This window comes from Adiantum capillus-veneris, chromosome 7, assembly GCF_014529385.1.
Source record: "Adiantum capillus-veneris isolate H3 chromosome 7, ASM1452938v2, whole genome shotgun sequence".
NCBI lineage: Eukaryota > Viridiplantae > Streptophyta > Polypodiopsida > Polypodiales > Pteridaceae > Adiantum > Adiantum capillus-veneris.
The window spans coordinates 102539694-102550138 of NC_140937.1; the positions used below are offsets into that span (position 1 = coordinate 102539694).

General features: G+C 42.5%; 1 pseudogene; it reads left to right on the plus strand.

Annotated features, from left to right (window-relative positions):
* Positions 1-9035: 9035 nt before the first annotated feature.
* Positions 9036-9492, plus strand: LOC147454345 (uncharacterized; annotated as a pseudogene).
* The last annotated feature ends 953 nt before the right edge of the window (positions 9493-10445 follow it).

A 10445-nucleotide genomic window follows, 5' to 3' on the forward strand; every position in this document is an offset into this window, starting at 1 on the left:
ATCATACCTCCTGCATACTGGACGCATGCACAATACATCATAGTAGCCACATATTTTTTGACTAGATGGGTGAAAGCAAAAAAAGCTCGAAAAAATGATGCACGGACTATGGCACATGTCCTCTTCAAACATACCTTTACTAGATACGATCTACCCATTGAAATTGTGAGGGATAGAGGAACTCACTTTGTAAAAAACTCAAGTGAAAGCTTACTTGACGAATTCACGGTGATCCATCGCAAATCAACACCCTATCAACCCCAAGCTAATGGACAAGCCAAGAGTACTAGTAAAATCGTATGCACGGTGCTCACCAAAATAGTGAGTGACTCAAGAACTGATTGGGACCAGAAACTACACTCAACATTATATGGGCATACAGGGTAGCATTTAAAACTTCCATTGGAACCACTCCATTGTGTTCGGGATTAATGCGATTCTACCCATAGAATTCTTAATTAACATGCTTCGAGTCTCAACACAGTTAGGATGGACGAGACAAACAACTATCTAAAAGATTAGACATATTGGAGCAACTAGATGAAACCAGAATGAGGGTGGGAGCAAGAATATATGCTCAATGGATAAATAATCAACAAAAATTAATACGTCAAGTCAAGAAAATCCGAATTGACTTCTGAGAGAAAGCGTCGAATCTTTAAAGAAAAGGCTTCAAACATAGCAAATATGAATTTTTTTTTCACATGACGAAATTTCAGCCAACTTATGAAGGATCAAAACTACAGATTAAAGGTCATTGGTCTATTGAATATCCGAATGAAGAACCGTTCAAACCGTACGTGATATGAACATGAAGATATAAGCAATGGAGGTAGCTATGAATGGGGCATTCTGAGTAGGTAGGGAAGCTGGGAACATATAGTCAAAAGGGGGGAATTTAATCTCATGTGCATTCACTCAGAGAGAGAGAGAGAGAGAGAGAGAGAGAGAGAGAGAGAGAGAGAGAGAGAGAGAGAGAGAGAGAGAGAGAGAGAGAGCCATAGAAGCTTAGAGAATCTTGTCATGTTTCTGCCTGTTGCGACCATTATAGTAGCCCTTATTCAACCAGATCTTATAGATATGATCATTAACCCTACAAGAACATTTGTATATGCTCCACACTACACCAACAACACCAAAACAACTGATCAAATCAAAATCAAGATAGAGATTCTGCAAGTTGTCAGAGTTAATTGGAGAGTCCAAAACTTGCCCAAAACCAAAATCCTCTCTTTAGTAGACCCCTGACATCTGGCAAAATTACCCCATGCAAACAAAATTGCAAAAGGATTTGGAACATGGATCGCGATCCATGTTTCGAAAACCCTAAAACAAATAAACTTTGGGCAGTGAGCTCCCCATAAGCCCAGGGCTAAGCCCAGGGCAAACTCTACTAATTGGAATTGCAAAACTTGTCCCAACATGGATCACGATCCCTATACTTTGATGACAAAAATAGAGCATAAGTATATCACTTGCTAGAAGAGGCAAAAACATAATTGACCATGCAAATTAGGCACAAAAGGGATCTTGGAATCATTAAAACCAAGTGATTTGGTACTTTCAGCAAAGGGTCATTTTTTATTTAATCAAGGCTTAAATGGTCTTATTTCAAAAAAAAAAAACACTATGGAATAGGGTTGGGATGGGAGCATGAAGCTAACCCACTAACAAGAGCAACATTTGGAACTTCTAGTGGCTTTATTCAAAAGCAGTACAAAACAAAAGGGAATCCAGAAGTGTGTAAAACCCAAAGATCAAGAGAAGCAACACTAAAGGTGTAATTAGGGGCGAAGCAAAGCAAAGGGATACCTACAAAGTTGTGAGAATGTCCCACTTCAGATGAATCCAAAAACTGATGAAATTTGGCAGGGAGTTGGGCAAAATAGTGGTTTTCAGGCATGAATCATTGGGTGTCAATGAACTAGCTATCAGATATCAGTCAAGGAAAGTGCTCAAATTTGGGTCCAAAAAACAAATATGGTCAAGATAGGACATACATGACCATAACTAGAAAATTGAGTAAACATAGGAAAAAAAAGTCCAATCCTGAAAAACATTCACCACTGTGCTAGGAAGACCTATAGGAACATGCGTACAAAAGGGTGCCCCAATGCCCTTCCCAACATGGATCATGATCCATGTATCTTCTTGTCCAAACATAGACAAAATCACATCATATGATTTAGAACATCACACCAAGTCTAGCCATGAAGTATCAATTAATTTGGATCCCAAAATCCCAACCAAAATGTCCAAATTCCCTAAGTTTGAAGAAAAATACCAAGAATTGGCCTTAGTTCCTAACCAGTGATTCAAATCTCAAAATTTTTGGACCAAGGCATCACCTTGATGAGCCCTACCAGGTGGTATCATCAGATCTTTAAAATGTTTCCCAGCATGGACCTCATATGTGACCTCATGCCTTTGTGACTATAGTAACCTTATATGCAATGGTGAAATTTGGTCAAACTTGGGGTATTTTTGACAAAGTTATGCTCATTTTTCATTTTATGGTTAAAATTTGTAATTTTTTAGCTTCCCAACAGCATTTTGGTCGTTGATTAACCCTATTTTTAACTTGAAACTGGTCTCAAGATGCCCTGCAGGTAAGCACAAAAGGATTGGGAGGTGCCTCCATATGAGATCACTGATATCTCCTCAAACAAGAAATCTCACATCATGGAACAGGAGTTAGAAACAATACCTGCAAACATTTTCATCGAGAAGTTCCAAGGAGCAGATGGAGTGATGGTGAAGGCCACCCTATTTCCAAAGGAACTGTGGATGTTACACCAGAGATCCAAAGTGCTATAAGGGGCCAGATGTCTACAATTGGATAGTTTCTTAAGACTACCTCCATGAGGAACTTATTTTCAAAGAGCCCATGAACTTATTAGCTCCATTCAACAATGGGGAAGACACTCTTACTGACAAAGATGGAGCTATAGTGAAGGTCAAAATCACTGCAGAAATAATCAACAAATCTCTTCACTTGTAGTAAGGAACACACAAATCATTGCAAAAAACCAAGGCAATAGATAATGGCAAGGCATTCCCAAAGTAAAACGGACACAAATTGACCTAACAAGATTTGATCTACTCGGGGACAGAGCTACCACTATGGCTAATATTGCAACACTTCAAAGTGAAAAAGCCATCGTGATACATGGAACCAACTTTGCACATGGAAATAGTCATGGCAATGGGGTTGGCAGAAAGAAGAGTGGTCAAGTGTGAATTTGGCAACTACCTCCTTGACAATATAGTGGAGGCAAACATCAAAGGAAGGCACAAAAGCAAGTCATATATGAATGTTGGACCAATGCTGACCAGAATTTCCTACCAAGTGGTAGGCATGATTGATGAATTACCACCCGTTGAAGCACAACTAGATCTAATCCACAAATCCAAAAGAGCAGTGAATCCGGTAGTAGGACCATCTACAAGACCGCAACGAGAGATAAAGAAAACAAGGCAAAGCTCAAGGAAACATGACACTGATAGCAAAGAAATAGAATTAGATGTGCCAAAAAGCGATGAAGCTGAGTAAAAGGAGAGAGAAACTCCCTCCGAGTATCAGTATTCAAATGAGCGACAAGAAAGTGAGCTTGCAATTAGACACACAAGACTGAAAAGGAGGCCAACCAAGGCAACAAAGGAAATTCCCATTACACAAGCATGGTGGACGATGGAAGAAGCACAAGCACAAAGGGAGAGACTTCTCCAACAAAATTATGATGCAAAGAGAAGTCTTGGAATGGAGGCAGATGATGAAAGAGAGGATGAGGAGGAAATGCCTCCGCAACACAAAAAGAAGGAAGCTTTGGAAACAATTAAATATTGTAAAAGAAAAAAGGCAACGAAAAATTTGAACATTGCTCTCAGCGAGACGTGGCAACAAAATCAGAATGAACTCAAACGCAAGATGGAACAAATAGAAAGAGAGTAAGAAAAACGCCCATGTGTCGATGATCTTGAATCATCTGATGAATCTAACAAGGCAGAGGAGTAGGACAACACTAACAAAGCAGAAACCCGCTAGAGGAAGGTGAATTACACAATAGTGAAGGTCACATAGAAAACTTTCCATCACAAAAGGAAGAAAAAATACCTTTCCCTACTCCAGATTCAGATGATCCAGAGGGTGAGAAGGAAAGAAAGGAATGCACCATGAATCCTCCTGAGCATATGACAGACAAGGTGTTTTCACCAAAGCAGACAGTTCAAGAAGATGAGACAGCAATAGAAAATATCATCACAACTTCAGTTGCTCATGAAGCACAAATAACAGAAGAAAAAACAACGATTGAGGTTGGTACTTCTGATCAAGGTCGAAAGGTGAACAAAACCCCAGGTCTCATCATTTGTAGGTTGTGGTAGATGAAGGGGCACAATTGATCAGGTTTCTTGACATGAATGCACATTTGGACCAGATCAAGCTCCAATTTCAATGCCAAAGAGCATTCTACAACCTACATAAATTAAAGACGAGGGACACAAAGAAGGAGGTAGCCAAGGCAACTGAAAACAATCTATATTTGCAAAACAAAATCAAGGAGTTACAAAAAGTACAGCTACAACTCCAGTCAGAATTACAGAGAGAACAAGAAAATGTTGCTTATTACTACAAGGAAGTTCAAGCTTTCAATGAACGAAACACAAATCTGCAGGGCGATCAACAAATAGAGACTAGAGGAAGAGCTAACCAAAGAGAGAGAACAAAATGAGAATCTTGGAGAGTCATATGCAGTGGTGAGCAAGACTCTTACACATCTTTTAGCCTTACAAGAGATTCCAAGTTCAACAAGTACGTCAGCTAACCCAACCTCGCTAACAAAAGAGGTTCGGGATCTAAATAATGCCCTTGCTCAAGAGTAGTACGATAGGAAAATCATAATAGCCGGGCATAAAGCTTTGCAAAAAGCTAAAGATGGAGAGATTGAAGAGATGAGGAAACAGTTGGCCAAGGCAAAAGAACACTTGATTTCTCAGAGTGCAATGCAGATGAATCAAGCCTAGCCAATCCCCATAGAATCCACACAAATAGAAGGACATGAACAATCCACGTTCAAAACTCACCATGTAGATATGCCAAGTACAAACATAGAAGCAATAATGCACAAATTTGAAGATCAAGCAATAATGCACAAATTTGAAGATCAAGCCTCAACATCAATCTGTGCCACCATTGCAAAAGGTTAAATTGAGTGGTGGATATCAGAAGTCAATGATCCTTCACACAAAGAATATCTGCAATATGAACTCAAGTTTTTGGAGTCAACTGCTCTTCTCATGATCACACCCGACAAAGTGGTGAAGAATCTAGGGCAAGAAATGATCACACTTCCATTGATGAGGAAGGAGGCTCTCTTATGGAAAACAAGAATGATTCCTACCATCGAGCCCAACCATAAAGGAGATTACAATGATGTTCTTGTAACTACTATACACGTACAAATGATCATTGAGAATCAACCAACCTGGCAAAGGAAATGGTTTGAGCAGTATTGGTGCAGCCAAAATTGTTTCTAACTAGAAAGTGGTCTATGCCAGGCAAAGTCTACAAGCAGGTGCAGTGCAAAAGGCTAGGGCAGGTACCAAGGTCCCGGGCAGCCAAAGGGAAGCGGAGATGTATGCTCAATGTAGCTTTTGAGGTTTAAAAAAATCCAATTTGGCTCAATTGGGATAGATGATGAAGGTGCCCAAAATGCGAGTCAATATTCTGGGGCGTAGTGTTCAATGTGCTCTAGAAGTCGGTCTAGACGGCACGTCAAATAGAGTCCCAGTGTGTAAGATAATAAAGTTCAAAGCTAGAAGGTCTTATAGATCTCGGACGAGCAAGGTGTGGACAAGTGGCCCAGGACGATGTTAGTGGATGCATGTGTAGAGCTTGAATTATGGAGCATGCATGTCTTCTCGGATTAAGAATCAGACCTCTGGATAGCAAGTTATGGCTAGTTGAAGTTTTGCCAGGGGCTAGGTTGGTGCCCACCTAACCACATAGGGAGTCATGCCATCTGGCATTTTTTGGACCATAACAGAGTGCGAGGAGGTGTTTTGCAATATATGGAGCTAGTAGGAGTTGACTGCACATCAAACGGAGCCTAGAGCAAGAAGTTAAAGAAGTTGGAAAGATCGGGTGCAATTGATCGAAGCTGATAGGAAATCAAATCTAGCATTTTTGCGGCCTTGGTTTGGGGGCTCGGGGAGCTTTGAGGTGCAGCTAGAGCCAGCAGGGGTGTTCAAGTCGACATGATGAAATTTGGGCGGTTTTTTCGGCTCGGTAATCGGATTGGCGAGTAGCAACTGGCAGACAGTTCAAACTGGGGAAACACAGATGATTTTTTTTGAAATTTTTGGGGTTTAATAAAAGTAATTTTGCGTTTTTGAAGGCTCTGGAGTATGCTCTCAAAGGAAGGCACCATGTGGCAGCAAAAAATCCCATATGCGGGACGCGATACCCGAGCGGAAGTGCACATGATCTAGGCGTGAGATTTTGAAGGGGTATGAGTGGCGAGGGGAGCTCCCCCTTAAGCACAGCAATGGCGGGCTCTCTGTTGCCGAAGCCAGTGGCACACGAGGCGGTCTTGGCCAGTATGTGGCGGTGCCACTGAGCGCACGTGCCAGCTGGTGGGTTGTAGCCAAGGGAGTTCGGTTCACAGTGATGATGTGTCAATCTGTAAGGGCCCGTGCCCATGTCAATTAGGTCAAATACTTTTGAGGGAAAGCTCCCCCCCAATAGCTATGTTGCTATTGCTCATATGGGGAGGGGTACCATGGCCAATGAGAGAAGAGAGAGAGGGAGTCACAAATCCGACCAAAGGGAGAAATCCCGTAGTGAGAGAGAGAGAGAGAGAGAGAGAGAGAGAGAAACCATGCAAACATGGTGCCAAGTGTTGTCAAATGAGAAAAGATGCCAAAAATGGATGCTTCCTCTCTATAAAGGGTTTTTTGTGAACATTCTAGGGGCTTTTTTCTCCCGGCAAGAGGGTGTGTACCTTGAGGGAAAGAGCCAACAAGGAGTGGTTGTCTGCAGAGGGCCAAGAGGGCGCCTCCCCCTATGTATTTTTCTAAGCCAAGTGCGGCTCTGGTGTTTTTTCTAGCAAAGAATGATGCCCCCCTATTGAAAATGGTCGTTTTGTCATGCTACTCCTTCTCCCCTTCTCTTTCTCTGCTCTTGCATGTGGTACCAGGTGTGTGATGGCGGGTACGCCCTCCCAATGAGTGTGTGTGAAAAGAGAGAGAGAGAGAGAGAGAGAGAGAGAGATAGAGAGAGAGAGAGAGAGAGAGTGGTGTTTTTGTGCAAGGGTAGATGGTAAATTGTAGCCGTTTTATGCGTGCGGGTTGATTGATGGTCAGTTTGAGCGCGGGTGCATCAAGTTGTGGTTGATCGTGTGTGCAGTATCAAGAATTGTGTGGGTCAATGGTGCTCACTGAGTGGATTGGGGTGTTGTGTATGCCCAGAGCTATAGAAGGCAGCTCCCTTTGTGTGCTGGGCGTGTTCCCTGTTCCCCTCTCCCTCTTTTGCTGCCCCCACTGAGGAGCTATCTGATTCTCTGATTTGCAGTTTGAAGCGGTTTTTTAAGCCGAAAAAGTGGTTGGCTGATGGTTGATGTGTTTGGTGGTTGAGTTTGAAGCTCACAGAGATGGTGGAGCCAGGTTTTGGCCCCATATTTACTGGCGTTGAAGATCTCAAGGATTGATTGGTATATTTTGAGTTATGGCTGTTGTCGATGCGTATGTCGATAGATGCAAAAAGGTTGCAGACGGTGCCACTATAGATGTGAGGGCGAGCCAAGGTGTGGTTTGATGGTTTACATAGCAGCGATCGAGAATCATGTCAAAGATTGCAAAGTCACTTTTTGGAGCCGTTTCGAGAGGTGATTACTGCAAAGGAAGCCAGTGCAAAGCTAAGGGCGTTACACCAAGATGTAAATCAAGATTTTTCTATTTTTGTTGAGCAATTTGAAGCCTATTGGAGACAGCTAGAGGTAGCTACATGGTACTGTGCCCATGAACTGTTTAGTGTGTCAAAGTTTTCGGATTGCCGGCATCCAAGAATTAGAGAAAAGGTGGAATTCAATGCCAATAACTATGAAGGGATGGTCTATTTGGCCAAGATAAAGAGCACAAAGGTAAAAAGAAAGCAAGAAGCCTGGCGATTATGTGCCTGTTACAGTGGCAGTGTGTTCGATGGTTCAACCAAGGATGGTTCCATGAGTTCAAAATGAAGAGCCTATTGAGGTAAGGCCAATGGTCAATTGTGTACCTTTGCAATTTCCTGTTTGTGAAGAGCCAGTGCTAGTGGTAGCCAAAATTATTAGAGAATATAAGCCTTGTGTCAAGGAGAACCTATGTGTGGAGAAAGTGGCCGATGCAAGGAGCCATGTGCAGCGTAAAAGGGAACTAAATCCTTTTCTGAGAGCGTAGCAGAAGATAGCCAATTTGCAGATCCAGAAGACTTGAGGGAAGAGAAAGAGAGTGTGAAAAACCAAGACAGTGGCCTAGTTTTCTTGGAGCAGCAAGAGGATGAGGATGTTGATATGGAGTCAGCCTATGGTGATGATGATGATGATGGTGCGAGCTCCATCTTTTGGGAGACGGGTAAAGAGGATAGCTTGGAGCATGAGTCCAAATCCTATGACAAGCATACACACCCCAATGAAGCTGAGATGGTAAGGGTGAAGCTTTTTAATGTTGGGCAATGAAGATTTGTTGGTAGGCAATGTGAACAAAGAGCAGGTGAAAGTGTCCAAGCATGAAGAGGAGGACATGCAGATGAAGGTATTAGGAAAAATTGTGATGATGGTGATGCTTATAAAGGTAGCTGTGGAGTATGCCATGGTGGTACAACAAGTACAAAGCTTGGCCAAGAGGGGGAAAACTACTACGGTTGTGGAAGAGGAGCAAAGAGATGGAGTAGTGGCTACTAGTCTACCCTATGAGGATGGTAAAACAGGCCTAGGTTTGAGCTTGGTGGAGGTAGATGATGGTAGGGCTGAGCAAAATGAGAGGAATGTTTTGTTGAGGCTATGTTACAGGATGATATGCTAGAGAATGATCCTATTTCTTCTCTATTTGGAGAGGTAGTGGCAGGGCATGTGCTTGAAGAACATGAAGATGAAGTGGGTCTATAAGACATAATGGTTGATCCATATGGTTCTGCCTATGTGGATGATCTTGAAGATGCGGTGGTCAAAGATGTTGCAAGCTTAGAGTGGAGTGCAAAGCTACTAGAAGAACCTTTGGATGAAGAACAAGTGCTGATAGTTGTGCATAAAGAAGAAGAACAGGCTATGAAAATTGGAGAAAATGATAACGAAGGTCTGCAACTCATTATTGATGGACATGCTAATGGAAGTGGCAGTGCAATGCGTCATTTTCCAACTGGAGGAGTTGATATCTTTTCTATATGGTTGGGAGAGGATTGCAAGTATGGCCATTGAGAAAGATAGTGAGCATGATGTTTCTCTATACGAAGCAAACTAGAGACGGATAGAGGCATGGAGCGGTGAAGGTGTACTAGCTGCCTTCTATGTGCATCATTGGATATTTTCATGGATAGAGTACTATATGAAGCTCCTAGAGAAGGATGGTGATGACCACAGATACGTGTTTGACCCAGGGGGATGATGATAGGAAATCCAAGGGGCTGGGCAACCCGCATGAGCAAAGGTGGCGGGTAGAAAATGTGAGTTTAAGTACATATGCTAGGTGTTTTTGTGGTGTACAAAGTGTGTGTTTGGTGTGAAGTTTTTTTGTGCAATAAGACTTTATGTGGTTGAACATAGATGTTCAATGAGAGAGTGGGAAATGATGGTGCATCCAAAGTTGGTCCGAGCTAGAAAGTGGTCTATGCTAGGCAAAGGCTGCAGGCAGGTGCAGTGCAGAAGGCTAGGGTAGGTACCAAGGTTCTGGGAAGCCAAAATAAAGCGGAGATGTATGCTCAATGCAACTTTTTAGCCTAAAACATCTCCAAGTTGACTCAATTTGGAAAGATTATGAAGGTGCCCAAAATGCCGAGTCAGTTTTCTAAAATGTACTGTTCACTATGCTTGAGAAGCAGGTCTAGACTGCACGTCAAACGGAGTCCCGATGTGCAAGATACTAAAGTTCAAAGTTAGAAGGTGTTGCAGATCCCCGACGGGCACGGCAACTGGGGACAAGTGGCCCAGGTTGATGTTAGTGGATGCATGTGTAGAGCTCAAATTATGGAGAATGCATGTCTTCTTGAATTACAGATCGGAGCGCTGGATAGCAAGTTATGTCCAATTGAAGTTTTGTTGGGGGCTAGGTTGGTGCCCACCTAAACACATGGGAAGTCATGCCATCTTGATTTTTTTAGACTGCAACACAGTGTGAGGAGGTGTTGTGTAATGTATTGAGCTAGTAGGAGTTGACTGCACATCAAACCCAGCCTGGAGCGGGAAGTTAAAGAAGTT